Source organism: Carcharodon carcharias, chromosome 11, assembly GCF_017639515.1.
Source record: "Carcharodon carcharias isolate sCarCar2 chromosome 11, sCarCar2.pri, whole genome shotgun sequence".
Classification (NCBI taxonomy): Eukaryota; Metazoa; Chordata; class Chondrichthyes; order Lamniformes; family Lamnidae; genus Carcharodon; species Carcharodon carcharias.
The window spans coordinates 59,351,919-59,379,348 of record NC_054477.1 but is presented as its reverse complement, the minus strand read 5'-3'; the positions used below and the strand labels follow the sequence as shown (position 1 = coordinate 59,379,348).

At 42.8% G+C, this 27,430-nt stretch overlaps 2 protein-coding genes across 9 annotated transcripts in view; one reads left to right on the top strand and one right to left on the bottom strand.

The window, feature by feature from the left end:
* Window positions 1-11,202, bottom strand: part of cenpj (centromere protein J) — a 96,355-nt gene extending 85,153 nt beyond the window's left edge. For all 3 annotated transcript variants that reach the window (XM_041199821.1, XM_041199823.1, XM_041199824.1), the window contains exon 1: window positions 11,057-11,202. The gene's annotated coding sequence lies outside the window, so the exon portion shown is untranslated. The remainder of the gene's footprint in view (window positions 1-11,056) is intronic.
* Window positions 11,203-11,259: 57 nt separating this feature from the next.
* LOC121284472 (protein mono-ADP-ribosyltransferase PARP4-like) overlaps window positions 11,260-27,430 on the top strand; it is a 148,472-nt gene continuing 132,301 nt past the window's right edge. For 2 of the 6 annotated variants that reach the window (XR_005944482.1, XM_041199970.1), the window contains exons 1-4: window positions 11,267-11,339; window positions 17,582-17,773; window positions 23,536-23,602; window positions 26,437-26,532. The gene's annotated coding sequence lies outside the window, so the exon portion shown is untranslated. Of the gene's footprint in view, window positions 11,340-17,198; window positions 17,299-17,581; window positions 17,774-20,280; window positions 20,468-23,535; window positions 23,603-26,436; window positions 26,533-27,430 lie in introns of those variants that run through there. The other 4 variants (XM_041199971.1, XM_041199972.1, XM_041199976.1 and 1 more) reach the window with 4 other exon arrangements.

The following is a 27,430-nucleotide window of genomic DNA, read 5'->3' as shown; positions in this document are numbered from 1 at the left end:
GGAGGGCGAGAGAGAGAGAGAGGGGGAGGGCGAGAGAGAGAGAGAGGGGGAGGGCGAGAGAGAGAGAGAGGGGGAGGGCGAGAGAGAGAGAGAGGGGGAGGGCGAGAGAGAGAGAGAGGGGGAGGGCGAGAGAGAGAGAGAGGGGGAGGGCGAGAGAGAGAGAGAGGGGGAGGGCGAGAGAGAGAGAGAGAGGAGGGGCGAGAGAGAGAGAGTGAGAGAGAGGGGAGGGCGAGAGTGAGAGAGAGAGGGGAGGGCGAGAGAGAGAGAGAGAGGGGGTGAGAGAGTGAGAGAGAGAGGGGGTGAGAGAGAGTGAGAGAGGGGAGGGCGAGAGAGAGAGAGAGGGGGAGGGCGAGAGAGAGAGAGAGGGGGAGGGCGAGAGAGAGAGAGAGGGGGAGGGCGAGAGAGAGAGAGAGGGGGAGGGCGAGAGAGAGAGAGAGGGGGAGGGCGAGAGAGAGAGAGGGGGGAGGGCGAGAGAGAGAGAGGGGGAGGGCGAGAGAGAGAGGGGAGGGCGAGAGAGAGAGGGGGGAGGGCGAGAGAGAGAGAGAGGGGGAGGGCGAGAGAGAGAGAGAGGGGGAGGGCGAGAGAGAGAGAGAGGGGGAGGGCGAGAGAGAGAGAGAGGGGGAGGGCGAGAGAGAGAGAGAGAGGGGGAGGGCGAGAGAGAGAGAGAGGGGGAGGGCGAGAGAGAGAGAGAGGGGGAGGGCGAGAGAGAGAGAGAGAGGGGGAGGGCGAGAGAGAGAGAGAGGGGGAGGGCGAGAGAGAGAGAGAGGGGGAGGGCGAGAGAGAGAGAGAGGGGGAGGGCGAGAGAGAGAGAGAGGGGGAGGGCGAGAGAGAGAGAGAGAGGGGGAGGGCGAGAGAGAGAGAGAGAGGGGGAGGGCGAGAGAGAGAGAGAGGGGGAGGGCGAGAGAGAGAGAGAGGGGGAGGGCGAGAGAGAGAGAGAGGGGGAGGGCGAGAGAGAGAGAGAGGGGGAGGGCGAGAGAGAGAGAGAGGGGGAGGGCGAGAGAGAGAGAGAGGGGGAGGGCGAGAGAGAGAGAGAGGGGGAGGGCGAGAGAGAGAGAGAGGGGGAGGGCGAGAGAGAGAGAGAGAGAGGGGGAGGGCGAGAGAGAGAGAGAGAGGGGGAGGGCGAGAGAGAGAGAGAGGGGGAGGGCGAGAGAGAGAGAGAGGGGGAGGGCGAGAGAGAGAGAGAGGGGGAGGGCGAGAGAGAGAGAGAGGGGGAGGGCGAGAGAGAGAGAGAGGGGGAGGGCGAGAGAGAGAGAGAGGGGGAGGGCGAGAGAGAGAGAGAGGGGGAGGGCGAGAGAGAGAGAGAGGGGGAGGGCGAGAGAGAGAGAGAGGGGGAGGGCGAGAGAGAGAGAGAGGGGGAGGGCGAGAGAGAGAGAGAGGGGGAGGGCGAGAGAGAGAGAGAGGGGGAGGGCGAGAGAGAGAGAGAGGGGGAGGGCGAGAGAGAGAGAGAGGGGGAGGGCGAGAGAGAGAGAGAGGGGGAGGGCGAGAGAAAGAGGGGGAGGGCGAGAGAGAGAGGGGGAGGGCGAGAGAGAGAGGGGGAGGGCGAGAGAGAGAGGGGGAGGGCGAGAGAGGGGGAGGGCGAGAGAGAGAGGGGGAGGGCGAGAGAGAGAGGGGGAGGGCGAGAGAGAGAGGGGGAGGGAGAGAGAGAGAGAGAGGCGGGGAGGGGGCGGCCCGGGGAGAGGGAGTGGCGGGGAGGGGGCGCCCCGGGGAGAGGGAGAGGCGGGGAGGGGGCGGCCCGGGGAGAGGGAGAGGCGGGGAGGGGGCGGCCCGGGGAGATGGAGAGGCGGGGAGGGGGCGGCCCGGGGAGAGGGAGAGGCGGGGAGGGGGCGGCCCGGAGACAGGGAGAGGCAGAGAGAAAGGAAAAGGCTGTTTGTCTCCTGTGAGCTACCAAACAGAAATTGGGAGTGATGTCAGTTTCTGATTGAAGAGATTCATCGTGTGGCAAGCTAAAAACTGAAAGCTGTGTCCTGCAAGTCTGGGTGAAGAAATCACCAGGGTGGGCCTTACTGCTGGTAGTCATTTTGGGATTTTCTGAGGACTGATGGAAATGTCATTTGACATTTCAACACTATAACTTGGCAAAACAGGGAGAGATGAATCCGTTAGAAGCTGGGAGTGAACGTGGACTGCTTCCTATAAAGACTAACCTTGCGGAGAGCATGCTGTTATGTAAATGTATGTAGTGTGGCATACCAGTCATGTTAAAACATTAAACTACAGAAAAGATAACCCTTATTAAAGTATTGGTTGCCCAATGAATATTGTTTAGTCAAGTAACTTTTAGTTTGTTTTTTACAGTAGAAGTCTTAAAAACGGAAGATTGGTGAAGTCTTGGCTCAACATCTGAACCTTAAGGAAGGAGAATAATTCAGGTTGAGTTAGTTAAGACTTCAAATATAAATGAAGCAACTTGAATTCAAGAACGACAGAGAAATGGAAAAAAAAACTTGAACTAATGGAGGAAAAAGAAAAGGAAAAATAAAGGAAAAGGGGAAAACTTGAATCAGAATTTCTGAAAGAGAGGGGGGGAACCAGAAAATTTGAACTGGAGAGAGAAAATAGCTTAGATTATGCAAACAGGGAATAGTAGGGAAACTTGATGATGACTCAAATGTAACTCCTGGTTTTGATTTGGTAAGGGATATTCACCAAGTGCCAGAATTCAGTGAGGAAGGAGTTGAAACGTATTGTTATTTGAGAAAATTACTACAAAGTCACAATGGCCGCTGGAAAGTTGGATGGTCTTACTGCAAAGCATATTCCTGGGAAAAGCATTAGAACTAAGTGTATTTGCCACTTTCAGATATTCAATCTATGTGATTATGAAATAGTGAAAAATGTTGTTCTCAAAGCCTATGAGTTAGTGCCAGAAGCTTACTGACAAAAATTTAGAAACATAACGAAGAAACAGAATCACGCTTTTGTGAAATTTGCAAGAAAAAAGTTAATGATATTTGATAGGTGTGGCATAGGACTATGAAGATTGATCCAGATTTTGAAAACCTTAGAGGTAATGCCAATGGAAGAATTTAAAAAGTGCCCCTTTAGGAATAAGGTTCCACCTAGAAGACCACAAATTTTCTAAGAGCATAACTGATAACTACCAACTGCCTCACAAATATGTGGCGAACAGCAGGCCACTGTTTGCAAACCAACACAGAAACCAGAGAGATAAGTGATCTGAAAATGAACAAAATCTGGTTACATTGAGGAAGGTGGCAGAAATGAAAAGATGGATACTCAGTAGTAAAAACGACAGTAGGAAGGGTTAGTATGATTCAAAGGCTTCAATGTGTTATTTTCGTCATAAAAGAGGGCACTTGAAGGCAGATTGTTGGAAGTTAAAGGCCAAAAAGTCATATTCCCTCATATTTTAATAATTATGTTTGACTCTCCAAGAATAAAATTATTTACTTTAAGACTATCAATTTTATCTGTTTCTCATTCTTATCTTTCCCTCTCTACTTCTCCATCTGTAGATGATTTTACATAGAATATTTAATTAAAACTTTCACATCCTGGATTGGATTCCAGGCCTCAATTAGGATTCTAGTCTGATTGGTTAAAGAGATACTGTTGTTTGGCCTGTTGAGGTTGACGTGCTGTATCAGATTCTTGATGACTGCAAGTTCCTGCTTGGAAGTCCAGGTAAGCACAATGAATGGCAAGTGCTGTTTGTTCACCATTGACTGCAAATCTGGGCCATTGTGGACGCAGGGCATATGCGGTGTCAATATTCACTTCAAAGATATATTTGTCTCCCTAACTCAGCTGCACCTCATGGTAAAGCATTTCACGCTTGAAGAATTCTCTGCATAAAGCAATTTCTCTCCTCACTTTTAGCGACGATTTTAAATCGATAACACTTGTCACTGTTTCCGCAATCAACCAAAACTTCCTTTTTCTATTCACTTTCAAAACACTTCACATGGATAAAAACAAACCATTCAATTTCTTATAGAAATAAAAAGATGCTGTGTTGACAGTGGTACTGCAACCTCTCTTTTAATCTGTTACTTTCTCTTTTCTGAGCTCTTTGGCCCACTGTGCTTTATCAGCATTAACGTGTCTGTCCTACATGACAAGTGGCACATTCAGAAGTAGCTTTCAAAGGCAAACTGGATAAATACTTCAGAGAAAAATTTGCAAGGATTGGGAAATAGTGGGACAATGGGACTAGCTAGATTTTCAATGGGCCCAAGAGGCTTCTTCTGAGCTATTCTATGACTATAAGTGACTACACTTCAAAGAAGGTACATAATTGGCTCTGCTCTGAAGTACAGGAGACATACCAAGATCTTGAAAGTAAAGACTGTGTAAAGACAATTCTTGCTTTTGTTTTTCCAATGCCTTCTGTTTGATTTTCAAACAACTTATTTTAATATCATACCTGAGCCCTTGGATTTTCATCCTTCCCATTTTCACACATTTTCCTCAGGCAATTCACTTTCTTTAATGTCTGTAGTTCTTAAATGCTTATCGGTCACAAAATTCCTTGAATGTTTCCCCTTTGTTCATTCATTATTACCTATGTCTCAAAAAAACTAAATATTGAAGATGCTGGAAATCTGAAACAAAAACCAAACTGAGTGCTCCTAGCATTTTCTGTTGCTATATAATCATAAAATTATGTAACACACAAGATCATTTGGCCTATTGGGGTGGTAATGGCTCTTTGAAAAGGTCCCACGCCTTTGATCTTTCCCTATACCCTAGCAAATCTTTCATTTTCAAATATTCTATCCAATTCCATTTTGAATGTTACTATTTGATCTCCTTCCACCACCCTATCAGTCAGTGCATTCCAGATCATCATAATTTGCTTGTAAAAGTGTTTTCCCTCATGTCACCCACTTTAAATGTATCCTGTGATTGCCATTGGATATAGTTTCTTCTTATTTAATCTATTAAAACCCTTCAAGATTTTGAACACCTTCATCAAATCTCCTCATAACCTTCTCTGCCCTAAGAAGAACAATCCCAGGTTCTTTAATCTCTCCATATAACTGAAATCTTAATTTCTACGGCACCATTCTAGTAAATCTTCTCTAGTACTATCTCCATTGCCTTGACATCCTTCCTAAAGTATGATGTCCAGAACTGGCCACAATACACCATCTAGGCCCAAACTAGTATTTTATAAAGGCTGAACAGAACTTCTTTGCTTTTGTGCTCCATGGCTCTATTTATAAGTCAATAATTCCCTATACTTTTTTTTTAAAACAGGTTTCTCAACTTGTTTTGACCCCTTCAAAGATTTTTACACGTAGTCCATGAGTCTCTCTGTTCCTGCACCTCCTTTACCACTGTGCCATTTAGTTTATACTTCCTACCAGAATTAGTAATTTCACACATCTCTGCAATAAATTACATCTATCATGTGTCTGTCCATTTCAGCAGTTGGTCCATGTCCTTCTGAAGTGTTACTCTCCACACTGTTCGCTACATTTTTGAGCTTCTTGTTATCTTCAAACTTTGAAACTGTACCCAAGTCCAGGCCATCAATATATCAAAAATAGTATTGGTCCCAACACCAACTCAGGAGAACACAACTACACAATTCCTGAATTTGTGGATGACATCAAATTTGGGGGCGGGGAAATAACCAATACTGAGGCGGACTCTAACAAATTACAAAAGGACACAGATTTACGGAATGGGCAAATAATTGACAAATGACGTTCAACACAGATAAATGGTGAGGTAGCACATTTTGGTAGGAAGAATAGTGAGGTCACTTATTATTTGGAACAAGCCTAGGTGGGATAGAGGAAAAAGGATTCTTGGAGTACAAATACATCAAGTTGCATTTCAGGTTAGCAAGACCACTATAAAAGTCAACTAAGCATTAGACTTTATTTCTAGAGGGACAAAGTATTAGATAACATTTAGAATATGTCTTGAAAAAAAGGTTGAGCAGTGACCTAATAGAGGTCTTTAAAATTATGAAAGGTTTTGATAAGAGTGGACATAGAGAAGATATTTCCACTTGTAAGGAAGAGCATAACCAGAGGTCATCAATATAAGATAGTCACCAAGAAATCCAGTAGGTAATGCAGAAGAAAGTTCTTTACCCAAAGAGTGGTAAGAATGTGGAACTCGTACCCAGAGGGTGTTGTTAAAGCAAATGTTATAGATGCATTTAAGGAAAAGTAGACAACATGAGGGAGAAGGGGATTGATGATTGCAATGGTAGATTTAGATGAGGAAACATAAGAGGAATTTCAAGTGGAGCAAAAACACTGGCATGGACTGTTTGGGCCAAATGGCAGGTTCCATATGCAATTCCCTCCAGTATGAAAAACAACCAGTTATCACAACCCTCTCCAATTTTGTACCTCTTTTGGAGTCAAACAATTAAACTAAATTAACAAAACAAGGGATAAATTAAACGCAGCCCCTAAGTTAGGGTCATTGCAAAACCAAAGACAATATTTAAAGGGAACTTACAACATCAAACCAAAATGTGATTAACAGGTTGATAAAGCACCCCAGCCCCCGCGGTGCCCACCGAGCACGGAAGGCCTCAAGGGTGCCGGCAGACACCACATGCTACATCTCCAGGGACACCTGGCCACGATCGTAGCCGCGGAAGAGGGGCAGACAGTTGGGTCGATCGCCCGCTGCCTGGGCCTGTTAATGGATAACTTGGCCAGGCCCAGGAGCAGGTTCACAAGAAGGTCCTCCTCCCTCCCAGCCCCCCTCCGCACCGGGTGCCCGTAGATCAGGAGTGTGGGGCTGAAGGGCAAACAAAACAGTAATAAAAGGTTTTTTAAATAACTGAAAAGGGAGTGCAGCCTACAGCAGCCTATGTAAACGTGGTCCACAGACTCCACAAGACTGCAAAAAGGGCAGGTATCTTCAGAGTCCGTGAACCGACACATTCTGCGGTTGTACAGAACTGCTGAGTGCAACACCCTCCACCCCAGGTCCCCGATGGAAAGCGGGAGGACACCTCCATAGAGGGCCCCCCAACAGGGACCTCCGCCGCCGGACAACAACAAAGCACGCCAGGGCGTGGCAGGCAAGGGCAAGGAAGTGAAGGGTGAGCAGCAGCCCATACAGGAAGCCCCTCCGCACTGTGCTAAAGGGCACGGAGGGCATTTCCTCGAGGCAGCTAATATTGCGGGTCACCGGCTCCCAAGGGAGGATTCAGGGCTTGGGGCCAACATGGAATTCCGTCTGAACAGGAGAACGCTCAGACGGAAGACCACCGCGTACCTGAGCCACCTCAAGGTCCAGTATGACTTCGGGTCCGAGCACGACCGTCCTGAGGTCTTGAATGGCATCGGCTGCGAGCCAGACATCCACGGACACGCCAACTCCTGTGGGAGCATCCGGCCCATTCCTCCGCCACCCAGCACATCCCTGATCCTGGTCACACCGGCAGCTACAGCCCTCCTCTCCACCAGCCATTGAAAGGGACGGAGGGGTGGATTCCTGAGCAGCAGCTCTCTGACAACAGCTGCTACTCCTGACGGGAGAGAGCTGCGTCACAAGGTGACCATGTTCCATACTTTAATCAGGTCCTGCTAAAAGACAGACAATGCCTGCAAGGAGCCACAAAGGCCCCTCAGGTCTATGAACAGGAGCTGCACGTCATATTTCAGGCCATGCACCTGGCAGAAGAAATACGTCGCCAGGGTATGCCATCTCAGATGGGGCTCAACGTAAAGGTATCATTGCCCAATTTTGTACTTACAACCCACTAAGTCATTAATTAAATGGGGATCAAAATTTGCTAACAAGGCCATTGTGTGGTACTTTTAACAACTGAAGGTCTACATACAAAACATCGACCACACAACCCTCATCAAATGTACCTGAAGCAGCCAATAAAACGTCAGCATGTTCTAAAATAGTACCAATAATCACCAGTTTTTCAAACAAAGAACTTCAATTTATATAGCGCCTATAACATCGTAAAAAACTCATTGCGCTTGTATTAGTGTATCTGTCCATCGCTTATTTTTCAGTTCTGACGCTTTTGTCTTTTGGTTAGTTGCCATTTGATGGTTTCATTGGCAAACACTAATGTAAAAACCTCCCATCGACCTTGAATCTGTAATCATATTCACAGCTTCAACATCAATTAAATACAAACAATCGGAGATGCAAGATTGAAAACAGCTAAGGGAACATCAAGAGACCCGACAAATATAGAAACAAAAAACTGCGGATGCTGGAAATCCAAAACAAAAACAAAAATACCTGGAAAAACTCAGCAGGTCTGGCAGCATCGACGGAGAAGAGCAAAGTTGACGTTTCGAGTCCTCATGACCCTTCAACAGAACTAAGTAAAAATAGGAAAGGGATGAAATATACGCTGGTTTAAGGTGGGGGTGGGCGGGTTGTTGGGACAAGCAAGCAGTGATAGGAGGAGATAATCAAAAGATGTCACAGACAAAAGAACAAAGAGGAGTTGAAGGTGGTGATATTATCTAAAACAATGTGCTAATTAAGAGTGGAGAGCAGGACAAGCAAGGTAGCTTTAGTGGGGGTGGGGTGAAATAAACAATGGGTGGAATACATTTAAAAATAATGGAAATAGGTGGGAATAGTGGAAATAGGTGGCTCCAACAACTCATCGACACCAACACCAACACCCATCCAGGACCCTCCACCCCTGCCTGTCCCTCTGTCTCCACCCCATCTTCCAGTCCCAGCCCCGGCCGTGTATTCACTATACCCCCTGACCTTCCCCTCTCCGACGCTGAACATTCAGTGCTCAGCAAAGGACTTAGTTTCATACCCTTACGCCCTCATCTCAATGAATTTCGGGCTCGGCACAATGCTGAACTCTTCTTCTGCTGCCTTCGTCTCCATGCTCATTTCTTTGGGCAGGAATCCTCTCCCCGTTCAATGGATCCTTTTACCCACCTCCAATATTCTCCCTCCACTTGGACCCCTACCTCTGGATTCTTATCTTCTCTTGATCTTTTCATTGAGAACAGTCGGCGTGACATTAGTCGTCTCAATTTCTCTGCTCCTTTCACTCATTCTAACCTGTCTCTCTCTAAACTTACTGCACTCCGTTCTCTCAGGTCCAACCCTAACATTGTCATCAAACCCACCTACATCCGTGATTCCTCTGACACCTTACGTCACATCAACAATTTCCAGTTCCCTGGCTCCTACCACTTCCTCTTCACCATGGACGTCCACCATCCCTCACCAGGATGGTCTGAGGGCTCTCTGCTTCTTCCTCAAACAGAGGCCCGAACAATCCCCATCTACCACGACTCTCCTCCGTCTGGCTGAACTTGTTCTCACACTGAACAATTTCTCCTTTAACACTTCCTCCAAATAAAAGGTGTGGCTATGGGTATCCGCATGGGCCCCAGCTATGCCTGTCTCTTTATGGGGTATGTGGAACATTCCTTGTTCCAGTCCTACTCAGGCCCCCTCCCACAACTCTTTCTCCGGTACATCGATGATTACTTTGGTGCTGCTTCATGTTCTCATCGGGACCTGGAAAAATTTATTAATTTTGCTTCCAATCTCCACCCCTCCATCATTTTCACGTGGTCCATCTCTGACACTTCCCTTCCTTGACCTCTCTGTCTCAATATCTGGTGTCCACCAATATCCATTACAAGCCTACCAACTCCCACAGCTACTTCGACCACAGCTCCTCACACTCCACTTCCTGTAAGGACTCCATCCCATTCTCTCAGTTCCTTCGCCTCGGTCGCATCTATTCTGATGATGCTACCTTCAAAAGCAGTTCCTCTGACATGTCCTCCTTCTTCCTTCACCAAGGTTTTCCACCCACGGTAGTTGACAGGCCTCAACCGTGTCCGGCCCATCTCCGCACATCCGCCCTCATGCCTTCTCCTCCCTCCCAGAAACATGATAGGGTCCTCCTTGTCCTCACTTACACCCCACCAGCCTCCGCATTCAAAGGATCATCCTCCACCATTTCCGCCAACTCCAGCAAGATGCCACCATCAAATACATCTCCCCTTCACCCGCCCCCAGTGGCATTCCATAAGGATCGTTCCCTCCGTGACACCCTGGTCCAATGCTCCATCACCCTCTACACCTCAAACCCCTCCTACAGCACCTCCCCATGCGAACGCAGAATATGCAACACCTGCCCCTTCATTTCCTCTCTCTTCACCATCCAAGGGCCCAAACACTCCTTTCAAGTGAAGCAGCATTTCACTTGCACTTCCCTCCTTAGTCTACTGCATTTGTTGCTCCCAATGCGGTTTCCTCTACATTGGAGAGACCAAACGCATACTGGATGACCGCTTTGCAGAACACCTGCGGTCTGTCCGCAAGCATTACCCAGACCTCACTGTCACTTGCCATTTTAACATTTCACCCTGCTCTCTTACCCACATGTCTGTCCTTGGCTTGCTGCATTGTTCTAGTGAAGCTCAACGCAAACTGGAGGAACAGCACCTCATCTTCCGACTAGGCACTTTACAGCCTTCTGGACTGAATACTGAGTTCAACAATTTTAGATCTTGAACTTCCTCCTCCATCCCCACCCCTTCCCATTTCTTCCCCCTCCTTTTTTTTTTCCAATAATTTATACAGATTTTTCTTTTCCCACCTATTTCCATTATTTTTAAATGTATTCCACCCATTGTTTATTTCACCGCATCCCCACTAGAGCTACCTTGCTTGTTCTGCTCTCCACTCTTAATTAACACATTGTTTTAGATAATATCATCACCTTCAACACCTCTGTGTTCTTTTGTCTGTGACATCTTTTGGTTATCTCCACCTATCACTGCTTGCTCGTTCCAACAACGCCCCCCACCAACCTTGAACCAGCTTATATTTCACCCCTTTCCTATTTTTACTTAGGTCTGTTGAAGGGTCATGAGGACTCGAAACGTCAACTTTGCTCTTCTCCGCCGATGCTGCCAGACTTGCTGAGTTTTTCCAGGTATTTTCGTTTTTGTTGTTGACCCGACAAACAAGCTCCACGCAAATTCACAGCCGAGGAGGGCTGCTTATCTCGTCAGTACTAACACACACCACGATCGTCGCCAGAATAAAATCTAGATAGCACTGCAAAAGTTAAACTCCAGGGATAACTTACAATCGCTAATTGTCGGCGTTGCGACCAGAATCGGACAGCCAGCACTTGCCCAGTCTGCGCGAGAGCGGCAGTTTAACTGACAACCCCAAGTGTTCCGAAGCGCTCTCAAATCTACCGCCATTTTGAATTGTTAAACCGCCGTCCTCAATGGGCATGTGCCCAGTCTCTAAGCACTCTGGGATTTGTAGTCCTTCTCGCGGGCTGTTCCGGATGCAGGAAATGCAAATTGACATTCCATCCCGGACTAGCGAGGAATCGTCTTAATTACTGAAAGACGATCGAGGTATTTGCGGGATTTTTTTAAGGTTCTGCTATCTGATGCATTTTTTTCTTTTCCAGCCTCAGCCACGACGAACAGAAAAGCAGTGGCGGTGAGACTGTATAATCAAATAATATAAAAGCAAAATACTGCAGATGCTGGAAATCTAGAACAAAAACAAAAATACCTGGAAAAACTCAGCAGGTCTGACAGCATCTGCGAAGAGGAATACAGTCGACTCTTCAAGTCCGCATGACCCTTCAGCACTAAAAAATATAGAAATGAGATGAAATATAATCTGGTAAGGGGGGGGGGGACAGGTAGAGCTCCATAGAGACCAAGAAGAGACTGCCAAAGATGTCATAGACAAAAGGACAAAGGGGTGTTGACGGTGGTGATATTATCTAAAGGATGTGCTAATGGGGACATTAAGGGTAGCAAGCAGGACAAGCTAGTGGCAGATGGCCCTAGTTGGGGGTGGGGGGGGGGGTGGCAAAGGGATCAATTTCGGCTAAAAGGTGGAGATGAAAGAATAGATCGAAATAAATTTAAAAATAGGTGGGAAAAGAAAAATATATTCGTTAAAAAATTATAAATTATTGGAAAAGGGGGATCGGAAAGGGGGTGGGAATGGAGGAGAGAGTTCATGATCTGAAATTGTTGAATTCAATATTAAGTTCAGAAGACTGTAACGTGCCTATTTGGAGGATGAGGTGCTGTTCCTCCAGTTTGCGTTGAGCTTCACTGGAACATTGCAGCAGGCCAAGGACAGACATGTGGGCATGAGAGCAGGGTAGTGTGTTGAAATGGCAAGTGACAGGGAGGTCTGGTCATGCTTGCAGACAGACCAAAGGTGTTCCACAAAGTGGTCACCGAGTCTACGTTTGGTCTCTCCAATGTAGAGGAAACCGCATTGGGAGTAGCGAATGCAGTAGACTAAATTGAGGGAAGTGCAAGTGAAATGCTGCTTCAGCTGAAAGGAGTGTTTGGGCCCTTGGACGGTGAAGAGGGGGGGAAGTAAAGGAGCAGGTGTTGCATCTTCTGCGGTTGCATGGGAAGGTGCCGTGGGAGAGGGTTGAGGTGTAGGGGGTGATGGAGGAATGGACCAGGGTGTCCAGGAAGGAATGAGCCCTGCGGAAAGCCGCCGGGTTTGGTGGGGAGGTGGGGGGGGTGCGGGGCGGGGTGGGGGGGGGGGGGCGGGGTGCGGAGGGAAGATGTGTTTAGTGATGGCATCATGCTGAAGTAGGCGGAAATGGCGGAGGATGATCCTTTGAATGCGGAGGCTGGTAGGGTGATAAGTGAGGACAAGGGGGACCCTATCATGGTTCTGGGAGGGAGAGGAAGATGTGAGGGCAGATACACAGGAGATGGGCTGGACACGGTTGAGTGGGTGGAAGACCTCAGTTAAGAAAGAAGGAAGACATGTCAGAGGAACTGTTTTGGAAAGTGGCATCATCAGAACAGATGCGACGGAGGCAAAGGAGCTGAGAGAATGGGATGGAGTCCTTACAAGAAGCGGGGTGTGAGGAGCTGTAGTTGAGGTAGCTGCGGGAGTCGGTAGTCTTGTAATGAATATTGGTGGACAGTCCATCACCAGAAATTGAGACTGAGAGGTCAAGGAAGGGAAGGGAATTGTCATTGATAGACCACATGAAAATGATGGAGGGGTGGAGATTGGAAGCAAAATTAATAAATTTTTCCAGATCCAGACGAGAGCATGAAGCGGCACCGAAGCAGTCATTGATGTACCGGAGAAAGAGTTGTAGGAGGGGGCCTGAGTAGGACTGGAACAAGGAGTGTTCCACATACCCCATAAAGAGACAGGCCTAACTGGGGCCCATGCGGGTACCCATAGCTACACCTTTTATTTGGAGGAAGTGAGAGGATTTGAAGGAGAAATTGTTCAGTGTGAGAACAAGTTCAGTCAGACGGAGGAGAGTAGTGGTGGATGGGCATTGTTTGGGCCTCTGTTCGAGGAAGAAGTGGACAGCCTTCTCACCATCCCAGTGGGGGATGGAGGTGTAAAGGGATTGGACATCCATGGTGAAGAGGAGGCGGTTGGGGCCAGGAAACTGGAAATTGTTGATATGATGTAGGGTGTGAGAGGAATCGTGGACGTAGGTGGGAAGAGACTGGACAAGGGGAGAGAGAATGGAGTCAAGATATCAAGAAATGAGTTCCGTGGGGCAGGAACAGGCTGACACGATCAGTCATTAAGTACAAAATGACGGCTATAAACTATAGTTTGTACAGTAACATTTTTAAAAAGTACTTACATATAACATTCTAGCAGCATTTTCCTATATACTCATTAAGTGACTTCAAAAGTATATATTTATCCGAAGACAGGACAGTCCTATTTGTGGATTTTGGGTAGGAGGTAGAAGCGGGCCGTCCGAAGTTGGGAGACTATGAGGTTGGAAGCTGTGGAGGGAAGATCTCCAGAGGAGATGAGGTCAGTGACAGTCCTGGAAACAATGGCTTGATGTTCAGTGGTGGGGTCATGGTCCAGGGAGAGGTAGGAGGAAGTGTCTGCGAGTTGACGCTCAGCCTCTGTGAGGTAGAGGTCAGTGCGCTAAACAACAACTGCACCACCCTTGTCAGCGGGTTTGATGACAAAGTCAGGGTTGGACCTGAGAGAATGGAGTGCGGCAAGTTCAGAAAGAGACAGATAGAGTGGGTGGGAGGAGCAGAGAAATTGAGACGACTGATGTCACGCTGACAGTTCTCGATGAAAAGATCAAGAGCAGGTAAAAATCCAGAGGGAGGGGTCCAGGTGGAGGGAGAATATTGGACCATATAATCAAGTTTGCTGGAGCTATAATAACAGAAGACGGAGGGACGTAATGATTGCGATAGTATTAGGGCTCATTTTGTGACTATTTGTTACACACACAAAAAATAGTCAAATGAAAATCAAATGGAAAGTTATGTCGAATTCAATCATTGCTGATTTGTAGATAAAACATTTGAACTGTATCTACAAAATGACTTGATTCCGGCAGGTGTAGTAAATAAAGTTTGGAAAGGAGAACTAAGGCTTATTTGAGGGTTGGGCATTATTAGCAAGGCTAGCATTTATTGCCCATTCCTAGTCACTGCCTTCTTGAACCACTGCAATCAGCATAAGGTGGGTACACCTGTTGGGTAGGGTGCTCTGGTATTTTGACCCAGTGATTATGAAGGAACAACAATATATTCCCAAGTCAAGATTGTGTATGATCTGGAGGTTATGGTGTGCCCATCCCTGGTTTGATTGTAATGAAAGAGTGAGGGATATGTTGGCCCATGAGATTGCAGATTGTAAGGGAATGCAATTCTGCTGCTGCTGATGGGCCTAGAACATAGATGTCCAGTTTTAAGCTGTTATCATCTGAATCTTCCCTGTTTAGTACAGTGGCAGTGCCATATAATGTGGAGGAGGTGTCCTCCTGTGAAGGCGGGACTTTGTCTCTATAACTTTGATGGTCACTCTTACCAATACTGGATAGATTTATGACAGATTGGTAAAGATGGGATCAAGCAGGATTTTTCCTCATTTAGTTTTTCTGCGCTACCTGCTGCAGGCCCAGTCTGGCAGCTATGTTTTTCAGGATTCGGTCAGTAGTGGTGCTACCAAGCTATTCTTGATAATGGACATTGAAGATCCCCATCCAGGATGCACTTTATGCCTTGCTACCCTCAACACTTCTAAATGGTGTTTAACATGGTTGAGTGCTGTCTCATGAGCTGAGGTAATAAATAGGAGTTTTCCTTACCCATGTTTGACCTGATGTCATAAAACTTTATTGGGTCAGAGTCAATGTGGACTCCTACAGCCATCCCCTTCCGACTGTATACCACTGCTGCAACCTCAAGTGTGTCAGTCCTGCAGGTGGGGCAGGAGATACCCAGGAATGGTGATGGAGGAGTCTGGGACAATTTTGTAAAAATTAGTATGTCAGGCTAATGTGTGTTCTGTGACTTATCTCCATAGTCCTTAACACCTTTGAATAAGAAGGTACATCAATCTACCACCCAGTCCTAGACTCCCCAAGCAAAAATAATTTCTCTCTATCTACCCTATCTTCTTTCTCCCTTTAATATCTAGAAAACAGATCAGATCACTGTTTTTATATTCCAGGGAATACAATCCTAGTTTGTGTAATCTCTCCTTTTAATTTAACCCTTGGAGTCCAAATAAAGCAACAATGTACTCCCTCCAAGGCCAATGTATCCTTCCTAAGGTTAGGTGTCTGGAAATGCTTCAGGTGTGGTCTAACCAGGGCGTCCTTTATATGAAGCATGACTTCTACACACTTCTAGTCTTCTAGATATAGAGGTCAGCATTTCATTAGCTTTTTTGATTGTTTTCAGGACCTTGACATTTTAATGATCTGTGTACCTGGACCTCCAATATTTCTAGCATTTTACCATTTAGAAATTATCCTGTTTACTCTTTTTAAGTCCAAAGTGGATGAACTCACAATTGCTGACATTGAGCAAATACTTTTCAATCGTTTAACCTAACAATATGTCTTTGTAAAATTATGCTCCCATCTAAATCACTTATAGCCTCTTATTGAGTCATCAGCAAATCTGGATGCTTGGCTTTCTATTGCATCATCTAAGTAATTAGTAAATATGGTGAAATAGTTGAGGTACCAACACAGACCTTTACTGTACACTACTTGTCATATCCTGCCAGTTAGAGTACCTGTCCATTATCCCTACACTCCGTCTCCTTCTTCTGCTTCAATTTCCTAACTAGATCAATAATTTACCTTCAACTCAATCAGCTTCAACTTTAGCTAAAAGGCTCTCGTGGGACTTTATTAAATATCTCCTGGAAATCCATATAAGTAATACCCATAGAAATTCCCCTGTCCACTACTGCACTATTTTCTTCAAAAAATTCAATCATATTTGGCAGGCATGATCCTTTTACAAACCCATACTTGTTCTCTGTGCCCAGCTGAAAATTTTCAAATTGTTCAGTCACCCAATTTTTAGCTATAGATTCTAGTAATTTCTGGACAACAGATGATAGGCTAGCTGGTCTGTAATTCCCTGGTTTTCCTCTCTCACCTTTCTTAATTAGTGGAATGAATTAACTATGCATGTCCAAACTCCAGAAGTTGCTATCAGTCTCAGAAGAATAATGACAGCAAGCACTGGCGGTTTCACTGTCATTACTATCGCAAAATCTGGGCCAATGTATATTAATGATTTGGAAAACGGGATGATGAATAAAGGATTATCACAATTCAAATTCTAAAACTTTAAAAGTTTGGCTATCTGCCTATTGATGTCTCATGGAATTGCACAAGAGAACTCAAGGCCAAGTGTATCTTCAAGTGAAGTTGGCATACAAAATGGGGGAGAGTTGGGACAGGGCTCTCTTAAAGTCATATTTTATATTCATATTTTTGTATTTTCATTATAAATATCTATATCCACATTTAGAATGGAAACTGTCTATGTCAGCTTGTTATGTTGTAATAACATCCTCCTGCCAGAGTTGCTCCTCAGTTACAGAAGCATCATAAAAGTGATGTTTTGTGAAGAACATAAGAGAAATGTCTCGAGAAAAACAACATCATTCACTTGTTTGTGATACCATGTTAAATATGGCATGTAGTTCTTTGTCCCAAATGGTGATGACCCCCATTTTAAGATTGCTTGTTGTATACATTGTTATATATATCCTTAGCTTTTGTTTGTTTAAATTGTGCAGTGACTCCCAAGACATAGGAGACATAGAATTTTGCACTCTTCTTTGAAGTCACTAAACAGTTTTTAAAGAAAGTTGCTTAACGTGCATTAAGTTATGGTGATTTCATTATGAAATGATGCCAAGACCCTGTGCCCTAAGCAGTATCTTCTCCAGCCTTGATATCTAGCCAAGTTTTCAGTAACATGCCTAGGATAATGAACAGAACAAATTGTTGTCATATTTCATCTACTAGAGTTTTGCCTCCATAGGATTTCTCTTCCAAATTTGGTGAGTAAAATCATTTAATAGTTTAAAATTTATCGAGGACTAAATTGAAGTAAATGTTAAGAAGACAATAGAAAGTTTAATTCTTCTAGTAGAACCTATTACTAAGTCGTGTCTTAAATTTAACTATATCTTCTGTGAACACACTGCAATACCAAAAACTACTTCATGAAAAAAGTGTAATGTCACCTCATACTGTAAATACTTAACTGGTTTTAGGATAACAGATGACTTAAAAAAAAGACTGCTTTGTGAGTAAGTCGCAATATTTTTGTTAAACTTTCAGTTGCTGTTCAGTATTAAATAATTCCAAAGTACGCTCAAACAAATTGTCTAACTTGGGCAGGAGTACCATGGCTGTATTCACTGACTGTGTGGTGGTTCTGAATGTGAAGGAATTGCCCATAAAAGAGAAAAACAAGTTGAAGTTTCTATAAAGAACAATGATGGAATAATTTCCTATCTGGTCAATCGACAGGTATGACTTAGATTACCGCATATGCTTGCCTGTACTAATATTAGCATTTGTTATGCAGTTGTTGTGGAATAATCCTATTTTGACTGTACTTTTCGGGTATTTCATACAAAGTTATATTTTGATTCAAATAATTAATCAAAAGTCCAACATAAAACTAATTTTGACGAATAATTCATAATTGCAGCTGTGTTAAATAATGCTTGCAGGTACATGATGTTTAGCCACATCAGAGTAGTAGTTATAATGTAGCAGTGGAATATTTATTTCTGCACCAGTTACATTATCCCCTGCTCAGTGTTGCGAGGTGTAGCCAACGGCAGAATGAGTGAATTTTCAGCACAAGAGCTAGCACCTCGGGGAGAAAAGCTGTATACAGGCAGAGGATCCTGCAGGAAAAGGTTTTCTGTTTTCTTTAAGCATACATGAGGAAGGCGGCGGGAAACCACCTTGTATATTCTTTTTATCTAGTCATGTTGCACATTGCAGTTGAAAATGGGAGGTTCTTGTGTGCAAATGAAGGAGAAAGTGCAGGATCAGGAAGAAATGTGCAGAGAGCCTGCCCTTGGGCAGATCACCTATTACTACAATGTAGCAGAGGGAACATAGAGGAAGGCGATTAAGAATATGAAATTGTGACATGAAGCGATTACTGAAAAACAGCTAGTTTCTTTCTGACTACAAAATCTTTGTTGTTTCGAGCATGGATTTTTTGTGATGTTAGTGCAAGGAAATTATAAAATTATAGAACGATACAATAAAGAAGAAGCCATTTGGCCTATCATGCCTGTGCCAGCACTTTGAACGAGTTTTCCAATGGCTCCCACATCTATGCTATTTTCCCGTAACTTTGCAAATTTTCTTTTGAGTATTTATGCAATTTCCTTTTGAAAGTTGTTACTGAATTTGCTTGCACCACCTTTTTGGGCAGTGTATTCCAAGTCATAATGGCTCCTGTTGCCACCAGTTCTTTTCCAGTTACCTTAAATCTGTGTCCTTGAGTTACCAACCCCTCTACCATCGAAAACTGTTCTCCTTATTTACTCCATCAAAACCCTTCAAGGTTTTCAATACCTCCATCAAATCTCTCCTTAATATTCTCTGCTGTAAAGAGAACAATCCCTGCATCTCTAGTCTCTCCACGTAACTGAAATATATCTTCCTTGTTACCATTATAGTAAATCCCCTCTCCATCCTATCTAAGATCTTGTCATCCTTCCTATAGTGTGGTGCTCATAATTGGACATAATTCTCCAGCTGGACACTAACCAGTGTTTTACAAAGGTTTGTCATAACTATTTTGCTTTTGTATTCTGTGCCCCTATAAAGCCAAGGGTCCTCTACATCTTTTTAACAGCCTTCTCAGCTTGTTTTGCTGCCTTCAAAGACTCGTGCACATACATTCTAGAAGCCTCTGTTCTCGTACCTCCCCTGTACCAGCATCCTACAGTCAATGTTTTTAATCTGGTACATAAGCAATAATTCTGTATGTAGAACGATGGCTTGCCAACAAATATATTTCCCCAAGCCAGAGAGCATTGAGTAGCCATTTCTCAACCATTTTATGCTGTAGTCCATGGAGTCCTTGTTAGCTCCACCCGTGTCAAGAAATGAAATAGAAACTGAAAATGCTGGAAACACAGCTGGTCTGGCAGCATCTGTGGATAGGGAAACAGAGTTAAAGGGCTGGATTTAATGCTGCCTGTCATGGTGGGAAACATGGCGACCAGGCCCACGTAATCTCTGGAGAGGCTCCTCGCACTCTTCTGGCAGAGGCAAAACCTCCCCCATTTATGTCAGAGGGCAGAAAGGGCTAATGTAGGATTCTTGGCTGCCAGCGGAAGATTGTCAATTAGGGTCATCAATGAGCCAATTGACACTATTATCCCTGAGCCCACTGCAGTTTAATGCTGACTCAGGGATTTCCCGGCTTTCCCACGCCCTCTGAAGAGTACCCAGCAAATCCTGTCGGGTTTGCCAGTGACATCCCAGGTAGTCAGGAACTCTGTATCCAATTTAAGGAAGGGGTGGGGTGGGGTGGGCGTGTTGGGGGGATTGCAAGCACTGAAAGCTATAACTCTATCTTGCCTCCGACCCCACTCACCAGTTCTCAACCATGGGCAAGAACCCTGTTGGTCCGACAGAATCCCAGCCAACATTTATGGTTGATGATCTTTCATCAGAATTGGATATGAATGCTTGTTCAGATGTAACCATATAATTTTATTCCATAATGCATATGTACACATGAAAATATGTTCCAATTTCCATCATACGTGCAATGTAAGTGGTAACTGTGACGATACTTCCTCCATGTCCACCCCCCTGGTGAAATTGTCTCATAATTCACAAATCAAGCAACCACAGAAAATGTAATATTGATGATTTAATGGAAGTCAAGTTATCTTGTGACTGAAATATTCTTGAAACCTTGATAGCTTAATGCCCTGGTCATGATTATTTCCAAATATAATTGCTTCAGAAAACAGTCTTTTGCTTTAATTTTACAGTGTACTCACGTTGTCGCATCTGAACTCAATTCCATGAGTTCTTGCAGACTGAAAGCCATTCAGAAATATAATATTCCTGTTGTAAATCTGAATTATATACCTAGCTGCATTAAAGAAGGTAAACTTTTGGATGTCAGCTGCTACAAAACATGCAAACCAACACCTTGTACAAATGATGATGGCAATGGTAGGTGCATTGTGAAAAGTGAACTGTAACTCTGTCATATGACTATTTATATGGGTATTAAACTGGTAAAATGAATGAATAAGTAGCTCGTGGGACAAAGTTGCAACCAATGCCTGGGACTGTTGGGAATTTTGCAACCAATGTTTCACCAAGGGTGAACTCAGCATTTTAGGTTCCTGGAGCTCCTCTCAAGTCAATATACAATTCAAATCCTTCACAAGTTGCACAAATGTTTCAAATTTTGTGAGATCTGTTTGCAATGTTCCCTATAAAATTTAGTTGTTCTGCTCATCCCATTTTTTTTAATGTGCAACCCTTTAAATTTCTTTGTGCAGCTGTGCTAATGCATTATTTTTCCAAGAACAAAGCGTGTTCAAGGCTGCTATATCATCGTGCACCCACACAGCCTAGCAGGAACATTGTCTGTATGCTCTGCCTTCTTGGGTGCCTAGTACCTCATGACCTGGTACATTATGATTGAACATGGGGCTGATCAACTGCAAGCACCTGTGCCTCCCTGCTCCCTCAAAGTTGTAAACATTTTTATTAGCCTAAAATTTCTGGTTTATGCCACTTCTGTTATATACACCTACACATCGTTTTGAAAGGCTGGAGAAAGCAAGTGACTTTGAGAGCCATGTATATGTGGAAGAGAATGTATGAGTAGGATATGTATACTTGTAACAGCACAAGTATGAGAGTTGTGCAAATGCAAAAAGGAATGAGCCCTGTGCCTCCTGAGAATGCAAGGACATTTGAGTAATTGCAAAGCAGTGAGAGTGCTATGTGTCTGAGAATAAGTACAAATAAGTTGTTTGAGTGCAAGGTATATATGCAAGAGTAAATAATAATGGTGTGTGTGTGTGCAGAATAGTGCCATGTGTATGAGAATGGGATCCCTGTATATATGAGAGCATGTTAATAGTTTGAAGTTGCTTGAGGACCTGTTGATTTTCAATGCCATGTTCTGAACTGTAAAATAATCCTGTAGAAGGAACTTGCTCAGATGCTGATTACCTGAACAATAATAAGGTTAATGAAACACTAAAGAGAATGAGTTGTTTATAGACTGGACGGAAGTGTACAGTGATGCCCCTGGAGGTCAGTATTAGGACCATTGTTCTTTTTGATACATATTACCTTGCCTTGGGTGTAATTTCAAAGTTTTCCAGATAATGCAAAGCTTGGAAATGTAGTAACTAGTGAGAAAGATAGTAGCAGACTTCAGGAGGATATAGGCAGACTGGTGAAATGGCAGGTGAAATTTAATATAGAAGTGTATTAATTATGTATTTTGGAAGAAAAAATTAGGACAGGCAATATAAGTTAAATGGAGCAATTTTAAAGTGGGTGCAGGAACAAAACGACCATTAAATGTGGCGGGATAACTTGATACGGCTGATTTTTTTCAGGAAGAGAATCCTTGGCTTTGCAAATATCAGCATAGAATACAAAAGCAAGCCGTTCTAAGCATGAATAAATCATTAGTTAGACTTCAACAAGAGCACTGTATCCAAGTCTAGCTACTTTAGGAAAGATGTTGAGGCATTGGAGAGTGCAGAGGAAATTTACTGGAATGATGCCAGAGATTTCATTTATGTGAAAAGGCTAGAGAAGATGGATTATTTTCCATTTAAAATGACTTGCACTTAGAAAGTGCCTTTCACAACCTCAGGATGTCTCAAAGCACTTTACAGCCAATGAAATTCTTTTCTTTTTGCAGTGTAGTCACAGTTGTAATGTAGGAAACATGGCAGCCAATGTGCACACAGCAGGCTCCGACAAACAGCAATATAGTAATTACCAGATAATCTGTTTTGGGGATGTTGGTTGAGACGTAAAAATTGACCAGGATACCAGGAATAATTCTGTTGCCCTTCTTCAAAATAATGCTGTGGGTCTTTTATGTTGACCTGAGAAAGCAGATAGGGCCTCAGTGTGACATAATTGAACTATATGTACAAGATAGGCTGCATGATGATTTTTATACATCTAATTCAGTTTTTCATACAAATTGTTTGTCACGACAATTTCAGTAGCCATTGATGTGGATTCCCGCGGTGAAAGTGCACTAAGAAGATACAATTCAGATCCTCATTGTAGCCCATGTGTCTTTTTACGGTTTCTATTTGCTTTTCATTCTGCCTTTGTAATAATTGGCTTCTGTTCTTTAATATCAGTTAATACATGGAAATTACTATCTCCTATTTTTCTGTCAGTTTGGCCTAGTGATAGCAGTCTTGCCTTTGTGCCAGAAAGTTGTGAATTTAAGTCCCATCCCAGGGATTTGTGCACATAATCTAGGTTGGCATGTCAGTGCACTACTGAGTGAGAGCTGCAGTGTTGGAAGTGCTGCCTTTCTGTTGAGATATTAAAGCAAAGCTTGGTTGGACATAAAACATACCTTGGCACTGTTTGAAGATAAGCAGGGGGAGTTCTTTCCGTTGCTTGTTCAGCATTTATCAATTATTTAAAACCTCCAAAAGCAGATAGCTGGTCACTCATCCCATTGTTATTTGTGGGATCTTACCGGGCAAATTGTCTATGCACTTGCCTACGCAATGGTGTCAACGAGACAGCCCAATCCCCTACTTTATAAAACTCATAAATATTATGTAAATGATTGAGAATTTAAAGAATTTAACCTAACAACATACGATCAATGGACTTTAATACAAAATGCAAAGTGTAGTAGACCTTTTCTATTCTGTAAATTAAGGAAACCTGCGTTTTGCAATATTTTGTAATTATTCTTATGCTGAAATGATCATGATTGTGCAACCCTTTCATTATTATACTTTTTTTATTTTAATGATTGTCTATAACTGTGTCATGAATTACAATTGCTTATTTTATTTGTATTGTCATCACAGTTCAGCACTTGCTGCCATGATGATTTTTCAATAAATCGATTATCGATCTGTCTATCTACACTTCAAAAGCAATTCATTGCTTTTGAGGTGTCTTGAGGATGTGAAAACAGCTATGTAAATGAAAACTCTTCTTTTATGTTCCTGAAAAAGCATTGTTAAATATAAATGTTTTTTTCTGAAAATTCACATTAACAGCAAGAGAGATGCAACTAAACATTGAAATTCCTCAAGAGGAGATGCAAAACAATGCAGAAAACTTTAGGTATGTTACTATTTGTTATTAATAAAATTTATGTTGAAAATATAATTTTTGAGTAAATTATTTATTCTTCCTTTTAATCCCTTTTATATCTGCATGGTGCACCATCCCTATCCAAGAATAAACAGATGATATGCTCTCAAATGTATTGGTGCTACAGTACAATTGGCCACTAAGTAGTGCCCAAGAGCAGTATGGAGAAAACCTCCTTCTAAAACTTTTCCTGCTTCATTGCAAGGAAACAGTGTCTCCCAATAATTTCATAGCTGAAACCAGTAATTCATTTCTGGGGAATTGTGGGTGTGAGTCTGCATTAAATCACTCTGTCCTCCTATGTGCTAGTATTCCAGTGTACTACATCGCCACATTATTTAGTAAAAGTGTTGATTTCAACAATGGAGAGTAATTAATCAGTACATATTCATTGTTTATGTACTGCATAGATAATCTAACATTTATGTTTTTGTTCACAAATTTATTTCTGCACATAACAGCAATATTCCTCCTTTTCCACCAGATTTTGAGGTGGTAAAGCATTCCATATTGAAAAAGGTTTGCTGACCATTAGTTCATTTCATCTAGATGTGTTTTCCATTTTTTCATTCATTTGCTTCTGTGCTTGCTCTTTTTTTTACAGATCTTTTATTGGCTGGGAATGATAGACAAACTTATGTAGGTAGTAGGTACTGCACAGTCTGTACAGCACAAAGGCTACAGTGTGAAGTAATATGTTTTGGATTTTAGAATCAGTTGAAAAACATTGGGTGTGATTACTCCTGCATGATAGACCAATGACTTTAGCCCATTCACTCAATCTCAAGTTGTTTGAGAATGTCTGAAGTGAGCTGCCAAAACAAAAAAGTTGTGGTATATGTTTAACTGCAAACTTGACTAATGGTGCAGTATGTTGAGACGCAGGTTAAAACATGTAACCAACCCTCTGCTAAATCATAGCTTTGCGATGTGAAAGCAGAGAGCAGAGAAGGGAACTATACCAAAGAAAGAAAGAAAATAAGAAATGGCCCATCTCCAGGCAACTTGATCAAGCTGCATTGGCATAGTCTAGGGAGTATGTTGCTTGCATGACTTCTCGGTTGCAGATGGTACATGGTAAGAGAAAGAGAGAGATGTTAATACTTAAATTTTATTTGCATGCTATTATATAATTTGAGTTGTAATTGCTGGTTTGTGCCACCATTTGCAGTCTCTGGGAATCAAGCAGTGTAACATTTATCTCAAAATTGTACCACCACACAGAAGTGGGGCCTATTAGATTTGATTGACTTAAAAATATATTTGCCATACAAACATTATACCTGTTTTTACACTGCTGTAACTCTGGGATTTTACTATAGCGTACAGCCTATATTTTAGCGGTGGTTTAGGGCATAGGCTGTTTTCAAGAATCACAATGAAAAAGCAACCGTTGCATTTTTTTCTATTATGTAGTTGACACTTCAAAAGGCTCTGAAACAATATAAAATCCATCGCATTTCTACCTCTCTTCATCTCTGAAGAAGAGTCATACGGACTCAAAACGTTAACTCTGTTTCTCTCTCCATAGATGCTGCTAGACCTGCTGAGTTTTTTTCAGCATTTTCTGTTTTTATATTGCTTTCTAGAAGTTGGGTCAGGACTCTTTGAAGTGTCTTTGCAGGATTCCATGATTGTTTTAAAAAAAGTATCGGCTGGTAAATAAAAGTGCAGTAAAACATAGAACGCTGAATTTTCAAAACAGTGCTTTCAGATGGACAAAAGCTTAATAACCTCATGAGATGCCTGTGATTCACTAAGATCTAACATCACAATTTATGTACTGATGCCTTGCCTTAGACTCTTTAAATTGTACATCAGCATGTCTGTTATATTGTCTTATGTTGCACCTTTGGTATGCCAACATTCAATAGCTATGTTATAGAAACATTTTTACATTCAGAATGGTTTAGTGGTCCATTAGTTGCTTTAGAATTGTTAAAGTTTCAGTATTGTAGTTACTTTTAATTGGTGCTAATGAAATCACATTCCCATGAAGTGCACACTTCATGTGCACACTTGTACACAGTTCATTGATGTAATTTTAGTTCTGGTTTATTAATATCAGAGAGATGTTTTTATTGAATTGGCACTGGATGCTACTCAGCACAAGAAATACTTTAAAGGGCGTGCTTGGAAGCATGCAATCCACCTACCTGCACACAGACTTTGCACACGATCAGCAGGAGCTGGTAAATTCTATTAACACTTAGTTTCCTGGATCACACTCCACACCCACATTGTGCAGGCAGAATTGTCCCTACTTTTGGCCTTTTATTCACTTACAAACAAAACCAATTCCAAAGGTTAAGAATATAGAAACTATGAAATTTCACTGGTTTGACTAAAATTTACAAGCTACTAAACGATTTGCTAGCTTGTGGAAGCTGGAGGTTCTTCCAAACACTAAACCAATAAGACATCTTGCACACATCTATATTTTTTCCTATTTCACTTTTTATATAGCAGATACAAATCTTTTTTTAATCTTTGCCTTGTTTTATATAGAATGGCCAGCATCTCTTTGAACTTTGTTAATTATGCATAGTTCATCATTAATAAAGAGAAAGGATGATTTTTTGACTAGACATGCTACATACAGTGAATATTATCGGGAAAAGACTCAAACAAAATTATATGCATTTCATCCAGGTTTGTGTGCCCTTCAGTTCACTCTAAACCTCAAGATAGTCAGTACAGCAAATGTTTAATCTAGCTTTGTCACAGGATATTAATCTATTTTCCCCAACCAGATGTATAGCAAGCTATTAATTTACTAACACAGTGTTTACATTTGCTGTTAGAATGAAAACAGAGCTGGTGAAATGGTAGTGGTTGAATTGCATGTTTCTCAGAAAAATGGCAAGTTTCCTTTTCGAATATCTTCTCACTTTGAACAGGTCAGTAATTTTGCTATGTGAATGTGAGAGTTTCTTGAGTGAACAATGCAAATCCAGCATCTCTGTCATGAGTGTTCTTATCATTTTGTTATGGTTACATATACACTGAAAAATGTTGCTGTTATGACAAATATTTTAGAGGTAATGTTCAGGGAAGATTGTTGTTGTGCAAATAAGGTGACTAAAATGCTGGGCTTTAGCAGTTGCTAGAACACCTAAGAGAAAATGGTTTATTAGAGCCAGAATAGAAGAGATAGAGCCATAAAACAGCAGTTGGACTAACTTAACTGGGGAACTGGAGATGTGATGTCTATAAAAACGAAAAACTGCGGATGCTGGAAATCCAAAACAAAAACAGAATTACCTGGAAAACCTCAGCAGGTCTGGCAGCATCGGCGGAGAAGAAAAGAGTTGACGTTTCGAGTCCTCATGACACTTCAACAGAACTGGGTGAATCCAAGGAGAGGGGTGAAATATAAGCTGCTTTAAGGTGGTTGGGGGGGGGAGAGAGAGAGAGAGAGAGAGAGAGAGAAAAGTGGTGGGGGGAGGCGGTGGTGTGGTTGTAGGGACAAGCAAGCAGTGATAGGAGCAGATAATCAAAAGATGTCACAGACAAAAGAACAAAAGAACACAGAGGTGTTTAAGTTGGTGATCTTATCTAAACGAATGTGCTAATTAAGAATGGATGGTAGAGCACTCAAGGTATAGCTCTAGTGGGGGTGGGGGGCATAAAAAATTTAAAAATAATGGAAATAGGTGGGAAAAGAAAAATCTATATAAATTATTGGAAAAAACAAAAGGAAGGGGGAAGAAACATAAAGGGAGTGGGGAAGGAAGAGGGAGTTCAAGATCTGAAGTTGTTGAATTCAATATTCAGTCCGGAAGGCTGTAAAGTGCC